Here is a 16,002-nt window from a genome sequence, read left to right as displayed (position 1 = left end):
GCTCTGGGACAATAACAATATATCTTGTCTTTTCATCTTATCCCACAGTAACTGCTGCCTGCAGCAAATGTTTCATCGCTGAACAACCGTTGGACGACCTTTTTTTCTTCCTCTTGGTTGGTTTAGAAAAATAGCTTCACGGTGAAAGTTGTCCCGATGCATTTTATAGTTAATGGAAGTCTCTACAATAATTATTTCGTATTATCCTGCTAACAAAAGTGAACATTCTCAGTTAAACTTTTCAATGACCACATTATGGATTTATATTTCTGACACTGGGAAGCAGAGAGCTGACGTCTGAGAGCTGAGACATGCAACACAATAACATAGAATCTAATAGACATGAAGATCATAAACCCTTTTGTTTATGATTTTAAAACGAGATTTTGGTAATACTAGTCTGTGCACAACTGCAATATCCTTTTATCATTTTTAGCAGAACTGTATTTATGTGTATTTATAGTTTTATATTTGATATTTTTATTGTATTATGGCTATTAAACATGGCTGTCTCTTCACAAGTATTTACTGATCAAATGTTCTGTCATTCATATTTCATTTAAAAGATATATATTTAAATGAAATAAAAGATACAAAAACACATACATGTGATTTGACTGCAGTGTAAGGAAAGGTCTGACTGAACCACGAGCACACGCTGAAACGGCAGCAGCAGTGCTGCGGTTCTTTCTACGTACTGTGACCAGTTCTGAGATAACATCAGTGTCTCGGCCATGCATGCATGCACAGGCATGTTTCTATGTCTGTGCTCAGTGACACTAACCGAGCGCCACAATAAAACGTGCATAAACCAAAAAATATAAGAAATAACTCTAATATATAAAAAATTGTATTATTTCTTATATTTTGTAACTTTGTAATATATTGTTTTATTTAACCATGAGGATTTTTTTTTCAGAAACTCTCAAAAATCAAGCAGATGGAGAATCATTTACTGAAGTTTTCTGTACTTTACTTATTACTTTGAAGTGTTATTTGCTAAAATGATTAATCTGAGATTAAAAAGAGTTTTACTGTGGAAATAAACTATGGCACACACAAAGCACCGTCGTCTAACTGGAGGTATTTATTGGGGAATTGAGACTTTCTCCTTTCCAATGCTTCTAAAAACCTTATGAAAATAAAATAAAATGATGACTCGCCGTCATGAATAGGTGCCACATGCACATTTAAAGAGGATGCCACCAAAACAAAAGAGAACAGAAATCGTGCCTCTGTGCATGTTGACTCAGCAGGGAGAACATGAAATGAGAAAAGTTAAAGGAGAGTAAATATTTGAAAGCAATAAAGAATGCCTGGGACTCTCAGTGTATTATGTTTCATTCTATTTTGCATTCTCACCTGCTGCCTGAATTTTGTCGTTTTCCTCCATAAATTGATGCAAAAAGGGAAATGATAGAGAAAGTTGGAATGTTTGATGCTCAGAATTAATGGAAGCGTTTTTTCTTTATTCTTTTTTTAAACATGTGTGTCAGAGGAAAGGTGCAAATGGTGGGAAGTAATGTCCTACTGTCAGATGCTGCCGTGTTTGTTGTGTGTCATGTTTAGGTGTGTGTATGTAACTCACTGACCAACATGTAAGGATCCAGAGGCTCCTGAGCACTAAATTGTAATGAAATTACAATGGGTGATTTTTATGCACCTCAGCTATCAGTGAAACTCGATTTCTCATGTTTCATTTGCTTGACTCGCAAAAAAAACAAAAAACAAAACATTACTGATCTTTAACTGGTTCTAAAATTCTTTTTTGTTGAAAAAGCACAAACCTCCTAAATCAGGAAAGAAGTCCAGTTTCATTCTCGTGAGTTGCTGCTGCAGTCAGGAGAAGCTTCCTGCAGGTAAACAACAAAAAAAAGTAAGATGATCCATCAGCAAACAGCTCAAAGTAAACAGAGGCTGCCCATTAATACCTGAACAATCTGAGTCCCTCTGAGACCCAGGCTGACAGAGCAAACAGCGGCTCATTGTTTAAAACTCTTTAGGAAGCCTTTGAGTCATTTAGGAAGCAACTTGAGTCCCACTTGTCTTTTCCATTATCTGCTTTGAGCTGCTCATTGAGTCTGCAGCTTTCTGTCTGTGCAGGTGGGGCTGCTCACGATTTGTGTCTTCTCACACAGAAAACCAAAGCGTAAAAAAAAAATAGAGAAAAAAAGTAATTATGAAATGAAAATTATGTCCATTTATGGCTGGATTCATTTGCATTAAAGTAGGTGTATTGTTGTCTGTTAATCTGTCTTTTGTGCTTTAACTGTTCAAACCCTCCCTTTCGTGTATTGTGCGACATGCTTTCACCTTTTTGTTTCATTGTATTTCATACCCTTTGGTTACCTTTAACATGCCAAACATGTTGCACCGCAGTACGTGTTGCCTCATCTCTCTCACACCTACAGAACGGAGGCGCCACGAAGAAGAGAGGCAGCTCAGCATGAAACCGCTCTAAGCCGCCAAAATCACAAATCCAGGGCAGTAATTATACCAGAGATAGTTTATCCACCCACTGTTCTATTAAACACTTAATATCTTAACACTAGCATCCCCAGGCTTCTACCTTTCTACCTATAAAACCCGAGAGCAGTCAAATGGTGGAAGTGGAAGCTAAATTGGCTAAATTGACCGCGGAGTCATCATTTTGCGTTTCTACCTTTAAAAGCCGGAGAGCAGTCAGTCAAATGCTGGAGTCATTCATATGTATATTAGGTCGTTACCTAGAATTCCTAGGTAACGACCTAAGGTAACGACAAGGTACCACATGTGTACCTGTAGCAGTGAACACATCGCACAGTGGCCTGATTTTTTTTGCATCTGTGTACTTGGATTTTAGGTCGCAAGCCACCCAAAACTTGCTCCATGCACCACTCAGCAGGCCATTTGTAAATATGTGTACAAATGGTTGGTTTTTTGTACTGTTTTTATCAATAAATCTCAGCAACAAAGGACATACACCCATGTGTGTTGATTTCTCCCTAAGATGGCAAACTGAAACACTCCAAGTTGGTGACTTTTGGAGATTTGTTTCCCTGGATGATTGAGAATGCATCAAGATGAAACACAAAAGGAAGCTCACCGCTTTTAGCAGCTCCCCCACCCCCTCAATCACTCAGTGAGTGATTGAGGGGGTGGGGGAGTGGAGTGTTTCAGTGTTTCAGTTTGCCATCTTAGGGAGAAATCAACACATGTCCTTTGTATGTCCTTTGTTGCTGACATTTATTGATAAAAACAGTACAAAAAACCAACCATTTGTACACATATTTACAAATGGCCTGCTGAGTGGTGCATGGAGCATGTTCATTGGTTCATGGACCTCCCTGAACTAATGGCATTTACTGAAAATGTTGAAATATACTCACTCACTTTTTATCATTATTTGTAAATATGTGTACAAATGGTTGGTTTTTTGTACTGTTTTCATCAATAAATGTCAGCAACAAAGGACATACACCCATGTGTGTTGATTTCTCCCTAAGATGGCAAACTGAAACACTCCAAGTTGGTGACTTTTGGAGATTTGTTTCCCTGGATGATTGAGAATGCATCAAGATGAAACACAAAAGGAAGCTCACCGCTTTTGTTGCTGCCATAAATGCCATTAGTTCAGGGAGGTCCATGAACCAATGAACATGCTCCATGCACCACTCAGCAGGCCATTTGTAAATATGTGTACAAATGGTTGGTTTTTTGTACTGACATTTATTGATAAAAACAGTACAAAAAACCAACCATTTGTACACATATTTACAAATGGCCTGCTGAGTGGTGCATGGAGCAAGTTTTGGGTGGCTTGCGACCTAAAATCCAAGTACACAGATGCAAAAAAAATCAGGCCACTGTGTGATGTGTTCACTGCTACAGGTACACATGTGGTACCTTGTTGTTACCTTAGGTCGTTACCTAGAATTCCTAGGTAACGACCTAATATACATATGAATGACTCCAGCATTTGACTGACTGCTCTCCGGCTTTTAAAGGTAGAAACGCAAAATGATGACTCCGCAGGGGTCTAAGGTAGAAAACCAAAATGACTGCTCTCCGGGGGTCTAAGTGTTAAGCCCATTTAATGTTGCGAGCATTTCAGGTCACATTTGCACATGCAGCTTTGATGAACAGTACAGAAGTGTAAAAGACTCCCAGGAGTGTGTCCAGGTGAAACTTGAGTGTAAATAATGATTTCAATTGAAGATAGTGATCAGTAGATTATCAGCAGTGTTACTAGAAATCTTCAAAACTTCAAAGAGTGAGGGTCAGTTTGGAGGCAGAGGAGGATGTTTGAAGTACAATGTGATGATAAGACGTGTCTGTGTCATTTGGGCTGCAATTTTTAGAGTGTTTTAATTGTGTTAACATATTTTTGTGACTTAGGTCATGGTATAGAATTTGTTTTTGAGCCCAGGCTATAAAAACATCTTCCAAGAGACACATCAGACAATCAGAAATGTAATGGGTTAGGTTCAGGGAGCAGGGGTGATGAGGAAGTGTTGGGTGGGTAAAGAAATGTACAAGGACACATACTGTGGACAAAAACAGGGAGGGAAATTGGGTGACATATAAGAGGTATATATAAGAAAGGTGCACAGTGGACTATTTCTTGTGCAGAAGATGCAAACTGAAAGAGGCAGACTGCGAGAGGGTGGCAGGGGATAATGTAGCTTGGCAGCACTGGATGGTAGTTTGTAAAATGAGTTTGGAAATCAAGAAGAGCCAAGGAGTGAAAGTCGAAGCCAGAATTAAATGGCTGAAGTTGAAGAAGGAAGAATGTTGAATGATGAGTTCAGGGAGGAGTTGAGACAAGCTGGGTGGTGGACAGGGTGGTAGGGAAGAGTTATCACATGACTGGTGTGGTGAGGTAGACTGCCAAGAAGGTGTTTGGTGTATCCTCTTGGTGGTGGAAAGCGCAAATACAGGAAAAAATTCAAAGGAAGAGTTTAGCAAAAGCAGGGGCGTAATTTCCAGGGGGGTTAGGGGGGCTGTGACCCCCCCCCCCCCCCCCATAAATAATCAGACCCAGCCGATATAACCCCCCAAATAAAATTATGAATTATCTTGCAAAAGTAGGCTGTTGATTTTCTTTACTCATTTCAGTTATTACCAGCAAAATAGTTGCATGTTTGATCATCTGGGAATTTACCAAGAATTATTTATTTATTTAGACAGAGATCTTGAGATCCAGCTTGAAAGAATATGTATCATGGTCCGGGTGAGTGGCTTTGTGTTTTCCACTAGATTGGTCTCTGCATACAGGTGGAGCCTCAGCAACCCGTCCAAGTGTCCACACCTGTTGCTAGTCTTCGTGGCTGTATTTATGTCCAGCGCTCTCAAAGAATCTTCGCTAGATTGTCTGCTAACCCTCGTTAGTGCCAAGCCTTTAAGTGCTGTTCATGTTAAGCCATCGTATTCTTGTTGTATTGACTGTTTGTCTCCTGTAATTTAATACTCATTAGATTATCCATCCACCCTTGCAATTTGTCACATTCACCTGGACGCTGGTTTCTCAGTTGGTTCGCAGCCATCATCGTCGCCATTCTGGTTCTCTGCTTCACCTGCCTCGCTCACTGCCTTTCCCTCTTGGACCCACCGGACTCTCTGCACCCACAACCAATGAGCACTCACCTGGACCTCACCATCTGCCTCCCCCCATGTCGTGACCTGCCTCCGGACAAGTAAGACAAGATAAACTCTAGTTTGCTTACTGTGTTGCCAGTGACACATTATCTGTTGTCTCACACTGTCAGATTTGCCTCCCCGAAACTTCATTCTCTTCCTCAAAATGAATATCCAGTTGAAGGAGCCACACTGGAGGAGATCCACCACCCCTCACAGAAGCACAATTACAAGGACAAAAACAAAACTACTGAAAGATGGAGGATGGTGCAGAGGTGCACAGGAAGATGACCTCAGAGACTGGCCAAATTCTTTAGTTTTACAGCCTGTTCTTAGAACGTTTTCATCACACGTCATACGGCAGTTATGTTTTAATGGTTTTCAAAAGCTGTAGATTAAAAATAATAATAATAGTGAACACAATTGAAGTGGGTGGAAACATTTCATGGGTGTTTTTTCCCCAATGAATCCTACAAGTTAACCATAGCTTCAAGATCAAGATGTCATTAAGAAGATTGTGGAAAGTCTTCAGTAGATGTGCACGCGTGGCATGTCATCCATAAATGCTGACATCATCACTGCAGATAGCAACTGCAGGTGAATTTTGCTTTTTGAACTTTTCATACCTATTTGCGACTCCACACGCTTTGCTTCTGTCTGGCTGCAGTCTTTGTCAGTGTACCGTAGCCTTCACAAAGCCCATCACAGGCTAATTATTGCAAAACAACAACAGTCTGCTTCATGTTGCAACACTTGGAATGTCAAGTCATCAATTATGACGGCTTAGCATGTCAGACGGAGAATCTCCTCTATTCTCTCAGGTGGCGGAGGATTTCTCCTTCACTGAACAGATTTTTATTTTAGTGTTAGATCTTTTGTTACGTGATTTTCTTTGAGTTTCTTCTCTCACCTTTCTGTGCATTAATATTCTTGTCATGTCTGTAATTCCAGACAGGTAAGCTTTCTTTGGTGCACAATGTGAAGGGAATTAATTCATCTTTACTGTCGGACAGCCATTCATCCATTTTCTTAACCGGTTATCCAGTTCAGTGTTAGGCCTCGTGCTGTAATAGGTTTGTTACTAAAATGAGGTGTAGGAAACTGCTGTGGAGATTTATCGATGCATACGACAACAACAAAAAAATTCCAATGTGTGAGGATATTCCACACACTATAGAGTCACTGACCATGCCCATGAAAATTTTCGTAGCTGACCCGTGTATAGCAAACGCATTTTCTGTTAAAGCTGTACAGTCCCCCTTTGCTCTTGGGGGCTCGAGTCCTGCATCGATTCTAACTGGTCAAAACTAAACGAAATGAGGAACAAACTGTGGTTTACTGGTTGACAGTTTCATGCAGACTTTGTCGTTGTTGCAGACAAGACCATGCCAGTAGGTAGAGTGGTGGCCCCATGATCGGAAGGTCGGGGGTTCGACTCCACTGAACGGCTACCCTGAGGTACCCCTGAGCAAGGTACCGTCCCCACACACTGCTCCCCGGGCGCTGCACTGGTGGCTGCCCACTGCTTCACTGGGTGAATGGGTTAAATGCAGAGGAACTATTTCCCTATGGGGACTAACATGCACACTTTACACTTTAAGTTAAGGGTAGAGTTATTATATACCCAAACACCTGTAGATTTTTGGCATCCTTGACAAAACACTAGCATATGATGCTCAAATGAAATGAGGTTGAAACTGGAGTTGGAGTGATGGGTAATAAGATCTTACTACAGCAGAAAACAACCTTTGATGACAAAGTCTCTGTTCCAGTTTCACCTTGACACCTTTCTCCTATTTGGTGAGGGAAATTCTCTTACTAAATAAGAGAGGGTAGACACACTTTGGCGAGCTTTGGGACATGTTGAATTTCTCAGATGTAAACAGGAACATGAATCAACATCTTCTTATATTTATTTCACTGTCAGATGGATGCACCAGGATTTTGTCCATCATTCACTGGTAAATGGGCCTGTACAGTTTCAGTCATTTTTCTTTTTTCTTTTTTTTACTAAGATAGTCCTGAAATTAATTGGTAAGTGCATGTAGTGTCATCCATATAATACACAAAATTATGGTCAATAAACCTATGCTAAAAAAGTCTGCAATAAGTCAAATTCACTGTTAAAAATTTTGTTGTGGTAATTTTCAATTTATTAAAAAAGATTAATTATTTATTTGTTATATATAAATTAATTTAATAATTTAGGCGCTGTATTTTTCAACCAGCCATTGATTTTTAAATAAAGATTTTCTGTTAAAGGATGATGTGCTGGCAAAAAAACACCAGGCATTTTCCTTTTATTTATTTATTCATTTATTTATATATATAATTGGATGGTGTAGATTGAATTAATTAAATTTTATTTATATAGCGCCAAATCACAACAACAGTCGCCTCAAGGTGCTTTATATTGTAAGGTAGACCCTACAATAATACATACAGACAAAAACTCACCAATCATATGACCCCCTATGAACAAGCACTTTGGTGACAGTGGGAAGGAAAAACTCCCTTTTAACAGGAAGAAACCTTTTAAAAGGGGTGAAAGAAGTGTGTGGCTAAAAGTCAGTGCAGACTTGCTGCACTTCAATTTTTGACTGGTTTTGAACAGCACTCATGAACATGTATAGAGAGGCTACAGGAGCCAGACTGGACCTGGTCCAAACCTGACGCTTTATTAAAGCCCACAGGAAATCACTTCATCTTTATTAGAGTGGAAGTGACTCCCTTCAATTTCCCCTCTGGAATAATGTGTAGAACATCCCATCAAACAGATCATGTGATTGGTTCAAAAGATTTATTTGAATGAAAATTTAACAATAAAATTTTACCAACAGTGATACTTGACCCAGTTAGAGTTCAATGCTGCATGTCAGGGCAGAAAACTTCACAAATACACATACAAATGAAAAACAACAACTGAGAGACATCTAGATCTCCTTCTGGATCCAGGAATTTTCAGCCATGGTAATATTTGAGATGCTTTCAAAAGCGATTTGTTTGCGTCTCTTAATTCACGTGATGTAATCAATTTTCGCCTCATAAAGTCAACAAGACCTTTGCAAAGTAGGTAATGTTTAAAACTCTTTCACTCTTTATTTAATTTTAGAAAAATATGTAAAAAGTTGGATATTTTCTAATATTTAGCTATCCAAATTCTTTCAATTGGCCAAACATATCCATAAAACCATAGATGTCACAACTATGGACAGCAACGGAATATTAGTCTATTAGTTGGAATAATAGTCTTTCCAATATATTAAAAACAAATTTAATTACACAAATTAAACATGTAATCCAAGTGGTATATTTCTACTTACTGAGATCCAGTCATCAATGAACTTACCTAGTTCAGGGAGCCTATCACAGCAGTCACTGGGGTAAGAGGCGGGGCTACACAGGTCACCAGTCTATCACAGCGCTATTTATTTAGATTAAACTTATATTGGTTCTCTTATCTGACTATGGGTATGTTGGCTGACATTGTGCAGAAGTAAGTGTTTGTTTAATGCATCTTTGACTTTGAATGACGTTTGGTAGTTGATTGCTTGCACATTTTGCAGAAAAGCGTGTTATAAGGGCCTGCCCAACCCATTTTAAAACCATTACTTTACAAATAACCTGCCAAATTTCTGTTCTCCAAACAAAGCCACATGGCACTACATTTAAACAAATCAAAAGAGAAAGCATTCCCTTTTACAGACAAAGCATTGCATGATAATGCAATGATTGACGTTGGAAAATCGCAAACATAACTGGCACACAAAGTCAGCTTTGAGTTCCCACAGATCTCACCTGGACATCTTCCTTCTTGAAAAAAAAAAAACCTTTTGTTTTTTCCAGTCTGATAGCATCTCTAATGAATAGCTGCTTGTACAGCAGGGTCCTGACAGACAGACAGACATAACAAATCTGTGAGCGATGAGGAAATGCGTCAGATGGGCAATCTCAGATCCATCTTAGCTATCTGACTGTCATCTGTTTTTCCTCACACCCAGCTGGCGTGCCATCTTTCACCTTGAACCCTCCCACAGTGTGGTTCTCTGCTGCCACCCAGGTTTTTCTGGCCAGCACTTTTCTCCTGTCTTTGTGTTACTGTGAACGTTTTGATTTGTTGCTGATGGCAGCTGGTGATAGATAATGCCATGTGGGTATCTTTGTGCTTGTTTTCCAAGCACCAAGGTTGAACGATTGGTTGATATTTTGCTGAGATTGAATTTTGGGTTGGGACCAGCCTCACTACCTTCAAAAATGCAGCAAAATATAGAAATATTTCCATACGATTGAACTGTTTTCTTGAGTACATATGAATACTGTGAAGTCTGTTGCCCCGGAATAAAAAAAACCATCAGGATGCTGCACATTTCCATTGTATAACACAGAATATTTTCATTGGTGACTGAAAATATTTATGGGAATATCAGTGCTGGAGTTCAAATCATCAAGCGCATGTTTGTGTCAGTTATTTTGTATTTTGTACCTTGTGTTGAGGTTTAGCTAAGGCAGCAAAAGGCCACACAGTGACTGAGAGGTCAGTGTTCGTGTTCATGATAGTTAAATGTTGACTACAGCACATTTTTTATCCATGCAGTGCCAAAAGCAGGCAAGAACCTGTCAAGACAAGAAAACTGGGTGAGGACATGTAATTATTTTCAAGTAATATATGAAGATTACAGTAGGAATGCTAAAACAACAATATAAATGCAATTATTATAACCCTGCAATTCCCTACTGGCGACTTGTCCAGGGTGTACCTGCCCTGTAACGCTGCATTGGTGAAGCAAAGATGGATAATTTCAACCAAACACCTGAAGCTTTTATACAGTCTGTACAGTATAGAGCCATCACCTGGTTGGCACGCCATAAAGTAATGGTTCAGTGCTCGCAAAATCAATTCTTTACTGTAATATAACATGTTTGTTTTTTCTTGGTTGTGAAAACAGACCAGTGGCTCCATTCCAGCTATCATCCACAGACAAACCAAATCAACCACCTCACTCACCAAGTATATAATCCTCTGGGACATTTCTGTGGAAGTCCTGTCTGTGGAATAATCTATCGCTCCACTTGTCCACTTTGTTTTTGTCTTTAGTGCCAATTTGGGATCAGACAGAGTCATAAAGGAGGAGGATGCCTGGTATGCCTAAGAGAGGCCTACAAGTCACTACCATATGCGTACGTGCAGATCAGTCAGATCCACCTCTCACTCAGTTTCGCTTCAAAAATGCCAACACGGTGACAATAAAAACACTTCACTCAAATCTTTATAATGAGACCTCACTAACAAATGCGTGACATCACAGTTTTGTATGGAGCCTATGGCGCTGACCCTGTAAAGGACTGGCGACCTGTCCAGGGTGTACCTTGCCCAATCAAATGGAGTATTATTGTCTCCAGCAGGAAGGCAGAGATGAATATTAAACTGAGCCATCCTTAGAAGGTTTTGGTATCTGTATATTGTTGACACTTTGTTGCTCTTTCTTTGGCGCAAACAATACAGCTTACACTTGTTCTCATGCATTTTTGACTTTTTTCGCTCACAAATTTGTGAGATTAAAAAAATGTGTTATTTCTATTATAACTGATGTTACTATTTATGCTGCTTGATTTTTCCAGATTTATGAGATTTTTTCTGAAAAACAAATTCATAAATTCATACATTTATTTCTTAAATTTTAGATTTTTTTATTCTAATAAATTTATTATGTTAACTTTTTTGTCAAAAATTAATCGCACTTTTAACACCTTTAACAGCTTCTCGAAGTTCACAGTTATATGGTAAATAAATGGGGAGAAGAATATTCACATACCTTACAGGAATTATATCCTAAACTATGAACAAAGAAGCACCTTTTCTTTCTTTAGGTAAAGTCGGTCTAAAGTCAGTGTTAGAATACCTGGGCTGTGGGTTGCTGGGCGTCTCTGCCTATCAGCACATCTTTTACCTGTGCTGCTGATCTGTTAATCCCCCCTTTAGATCTAATGGGAGGATCTGGGCTTAGAAACATCAACAGAAACTCTCACAATATTTGACCTTTGGGTTAACATCGAAAGGCTTTTAAAATAGTTGAGGAGAGAGGAGGAGGTGGAGATGAAGCAGTTTTTCAGGCTAAATGAAAATCTCGGGTTTCACGGTAAAATGGAGGTGACGGACCTTCCCCCTGTTGGTTAAAGATGCCATGCTGCTGACATATCATAAACTGTGACCTGTGTCTGTAATAACTTTATTTCACCAGTTTAACTAGTAACTAGCATACGTACAGGTTGAGAGACTGTGCATTGTTGTGTCTTGTTCCTGACATTTTCAACTGTTCCAACGAGAGTTAAGACTTTTTTTCACCTGCACAGGTTTCCTCTTTAAAGGTCCAGTGAAGCGTGCCGAGCTGCTGCTGTGCGCCGATGCTCGCCAGGCATGTTGCAGCTGGTTTGGAGGCCATGGAAAAGAAAGTGAAATATGCTCATTTATGTTCCATAACTGAGCAGTTTTGTGGTGACTTTGTGTTGTTTGCAGGCTTGCTTTTATGTGTCTTGTGTTTTTCTTTTTCTTTTTTAAAAGAAAAACACACATTTCAAAGCACAAGACAGCATCTATCAATCTCATCTAATCTATAATCTCCAAAAGAATCAGATGGAAAGGTAAAAATCTGTTTAGAGTTGTTCCTTGTTGGTTGGGCGACACCTGGTGGTAACAGCAGGTGGTTTTCAAGGTAGAAGTGCTCACACAGAGTCCTTGGATTGTTGGACTGTTTCGCTGGATTAATAGTAGTAATAATAATAATAATAATAATAATAATAATAATAATAATAATAATAATAATAATAATAATAATGATGGATTGCATTTATATAGCGCTTTTTGGGGCCCTCAAAGCGCTGTAAAATTCCACTATTCATTCACTCTCACATTCACACACTGGTGGAGGCAGCTACAGTTGTAGCCACAGCTGCCCTGGGGCAGACTGACAGAAGCGTGGCTGCCATATTGCACCATCAGCTCTTGTGGGGTCTTTACTTTATGTGAGTGGTAAGTGTCAAATTAAGAGCCACATGAAACCAGGGACTAAGACTCTGAACGTTGTCGCTGATCAGCATATAGTCTTTCTACTGAAGCATTCAAAGCCAGTCAGGTCTAACAGTGTTTGGTCGGCCCAGTTTAACCTGTACGAGCTTCTGAAGATGTCAGGTTAATTGTTGACTGTGATTTACAGAAGGAGTGACTGTAAGTGAAGCTCTGTGATAAACTGGTGACTACAGACTTTGTATAAAAGTTGGATGAACTCAGAATGAGGTTTGACTGGTTTTGGACATTTTAAAGCATTTTGGCTATTATGATGTTGGTTTGCTTGTGCATATTTGGACAACAAGAGGACTGTAAGACTTGCTAGCTTAGATGGCAAGGTTTAATACACAAGCACAGATACATTACATGGACAAAAGCACCAGGTCACACCTCTTAATCTTTGAATTCACGTGTTTTCAACACCTATGCAGTCTGCCTTTAGAAACATTTGTAAAGAATGTTCGAATGAGCTCACTGAATTTGAGCCTGGTACTCTGGATGCAATGAGTGAGGTTTTTCTCTCTCCTAGCTTCCACAATCAACTGTAAGTGGGATTATTGCAAAGGGGAAGTGTTAGGAACCACAGCAGTTAGTTGACTTTTTGTTGTTGTTTTTGCTCCAAAGTTCAACATTAGAGGAATTGTGTTGAAAACATGTTTTATGAAATCTTTTTATGGATTAGAACAAAATTAAATTAAATTAAATACTGCAAACAATCTGACAACACTCTGCATCTAATCATTAATTATAATGAATCTCTGGCTCTTGTCAGCGATTTCTCTGCATCATTGTAAGTTTAATACCTTACAATGTAAATCTGTTGTTGTGATTTGATGCTGTATGAATCAAACTGAAGTGAATTGACTGAGATAAGAATTAGAAAATCCTGAAAACTCTATGGATGACTCAAGTGCTGCTCATCATTCCTTTAACAGCTCCTGTGATACAAGCGTGTGTAGAGGATGTTCAGTGTCTGTGTTAATAAAAAACAAATTTAAATTCTTTATTGCAATAATTTGATTGATATCTCCTACTTTGTAAGGAATGATTTGATTGGATTGTAAAAACTAATCAAAATCAATGACCTGGGACATAAATGCCAGTGTTTGCTGGGACTTTATTGAAAATGTCTCTTTAAGTAACCTTTTTCTTTATTTATTCTCATATTTCTTTATTTAAACTCATTTTAGGCCACGGGTCACAAACCGATCTCAAGTGTAAATAACTAAATATTTTTAAAAATCGCCCAGAGTAGAAAAGCATCCTGATCACTGTTTCTTCTTTTTAAAAAAGTCTTCTTTTCCCTTTTCTTGTAAATAACCATCAATATCTTCCATCTTTATGATTTAAACAACTTGTCTAGCTCTAAAAATAAAATGTGCTGTGAGGCTAGCATCACCAGTAAAAATGAAGAATATATTTCAATGAAAATTTGGAGTAGTTTGTGACCTCACTGGACCCTTTGGTGGCCAGGGTTTGGCCCCCATGCCAGATGTTTGACACCACTTCTATATAGCTCTATGTCAAGGATCCAGTTAGCACCTTTATTTTTGTAAGTGTATCTGTAAATGTGCCTTGCAGGCTGCATGAAACGATCTTGTCAGGGAGTTTAGAAAGACGTGAGTTGGGCACTGACAGATCTGCGGTCACGTCGTGGCAGATTACATCACGTGGCCCTTCCGCCCGCCTCAGCAGCCCTGAAAGGACTGAATGGAAAACCCACAAGATGAAACAACCCGTATCTGAATGTGGGTCCATTGAAATATACAAGGATTAAACACCTGGATGGTGCAGAGAGAAAACGCCGGAGCGATGGAAGTAAAAGCAGTCGAGTGACAAATGGGGAGCTTAAAGGAATAGTTCGGATTTTTAAATAAAGACATAACATCATGGTAAAGTTAGCTGTGAAAGTTGTAGTAAACAGAAAAATGAAGCTGTTCACCACTGGGAGAACCCCAACCTTTCACCCACATCTTCTCAGTTCTGGACCACACAGGGCTTCGTGTCAGTGTGTCCGGTGTTTAAATGCTCCCAGCAGAGGAAGACGAGTTCAGGAAGCAGCGCATCGCTAAAAATGGCCTCAAGAACCCAAACACACTCCTGTTATCTACAGTAAGAGCTTAGTTTAACCAGTGAGCCTTATTTTAATTATGAAAAGAAACATGCTTGTAAGAGACGATTGAAAATAAGATGTTAGGTTTATTCAGAATCAGGAGGCAGCTGCATGGAAGATTTTTGGTTTTACTCAAGGTTACATCAGCTTGACACAGAAAACCGTTCAAAATTCTTCTTTATTATAGCATTAAACTTACAAAGTCTTCCAAGTAATTGCACTTTCTCACTTTCAGTATCCAAACCTGCCATGCCAGCTTCCTTCCTCTCAGTGTTCATGGTCTTTTGGATCTTTTCAACCCCCAAATAGGTTTTTTCTCTGATTTCTGGAGGTCCAGAGAGCCATAACTGTGTTTTAATGTTGCTCCAAATAAAATCAAAGAGTCTGAGAAAGCTCTGCAAAAATAATGCTATTCAACTTGTACTGTTAATAATATGGCAAGTTTTCAGTTTTACATGTCAGGGTTGGAATCACTGAGAAACTATCTAATCAATAAACATTTTCAAGCCCTCTGGGGCAGGATACTTGTTATCATCTTTATTGCATTTCATCAATGCAGCAAGTTTGGTTCGAATGTAACATTTTATAAAAAGCTCAGCTGCTGAAAAGAAAAAACGATTTTATGCAGTGATGCTACAAAGTTACTGTTATTGCAGTAGGAACATAAAGCAAGCCTGATTTTTATTGATTCATTTGTTTGCATTTTTATTTCCAGTCTTTTAGCTTAAAATGTGTTTAAATTTTGTGGAAATGTTGAGACTGAGGTTGGGCAGCATAGATGATGATAGGAACACCTGTTTAAAACATTAGTAAAGCTTGTAGAAAATGTTTTGTTACATTAATGAGACTACCGATGAACCACAACACCTGCCAGATGTTCTTTTGGGCATCATGCTGCCCCAAAATAGCTCTAATCTGTCGTGCAGGGACAAGGGATCGGATCCTGAAGGTCCTGTGGGGTGGGTCCTGTGTAGCTCAGCCTTGTTCTGGAACCTCCTGGTTGATGTTTAATCAGACTGGGAGTAACAAACGTATCCAATGACATATCTAAGAAATTGACTTCTGCCTGTACTCAATGACAAACTCTGAAAATTAAAAAAAAAAAAAAAGCCTCACATAGAAAACCATTTAGATTAACACTTAAACCTGGTTTTCCCATCAACCTGCAGCCTTCTGATGGGTGGTCTATACTTTTGGTAGTGTTTCCCCA

The sequence above is a fragment of the Astatotilapia calliptera genome, chromosome 15 (genome assembly GCF_900246225.1).
Source record: "Astatotilapia calliptera chromosome 15, fAstCal1.2, whole genome shotgun sequence".
Taxonomy (NCBI): domain Eukaryota; kingdom Metazoa; phylum Chordata; class Actinopteri; order Cichliformes; family Cichlidae; genus Astatotilapia; species Astatotilapia calliptera.
The sequence above is the reverse complement of the archived record's forward strand: the minus strand, read 5'-3'. Positions refer to the sequence as shown.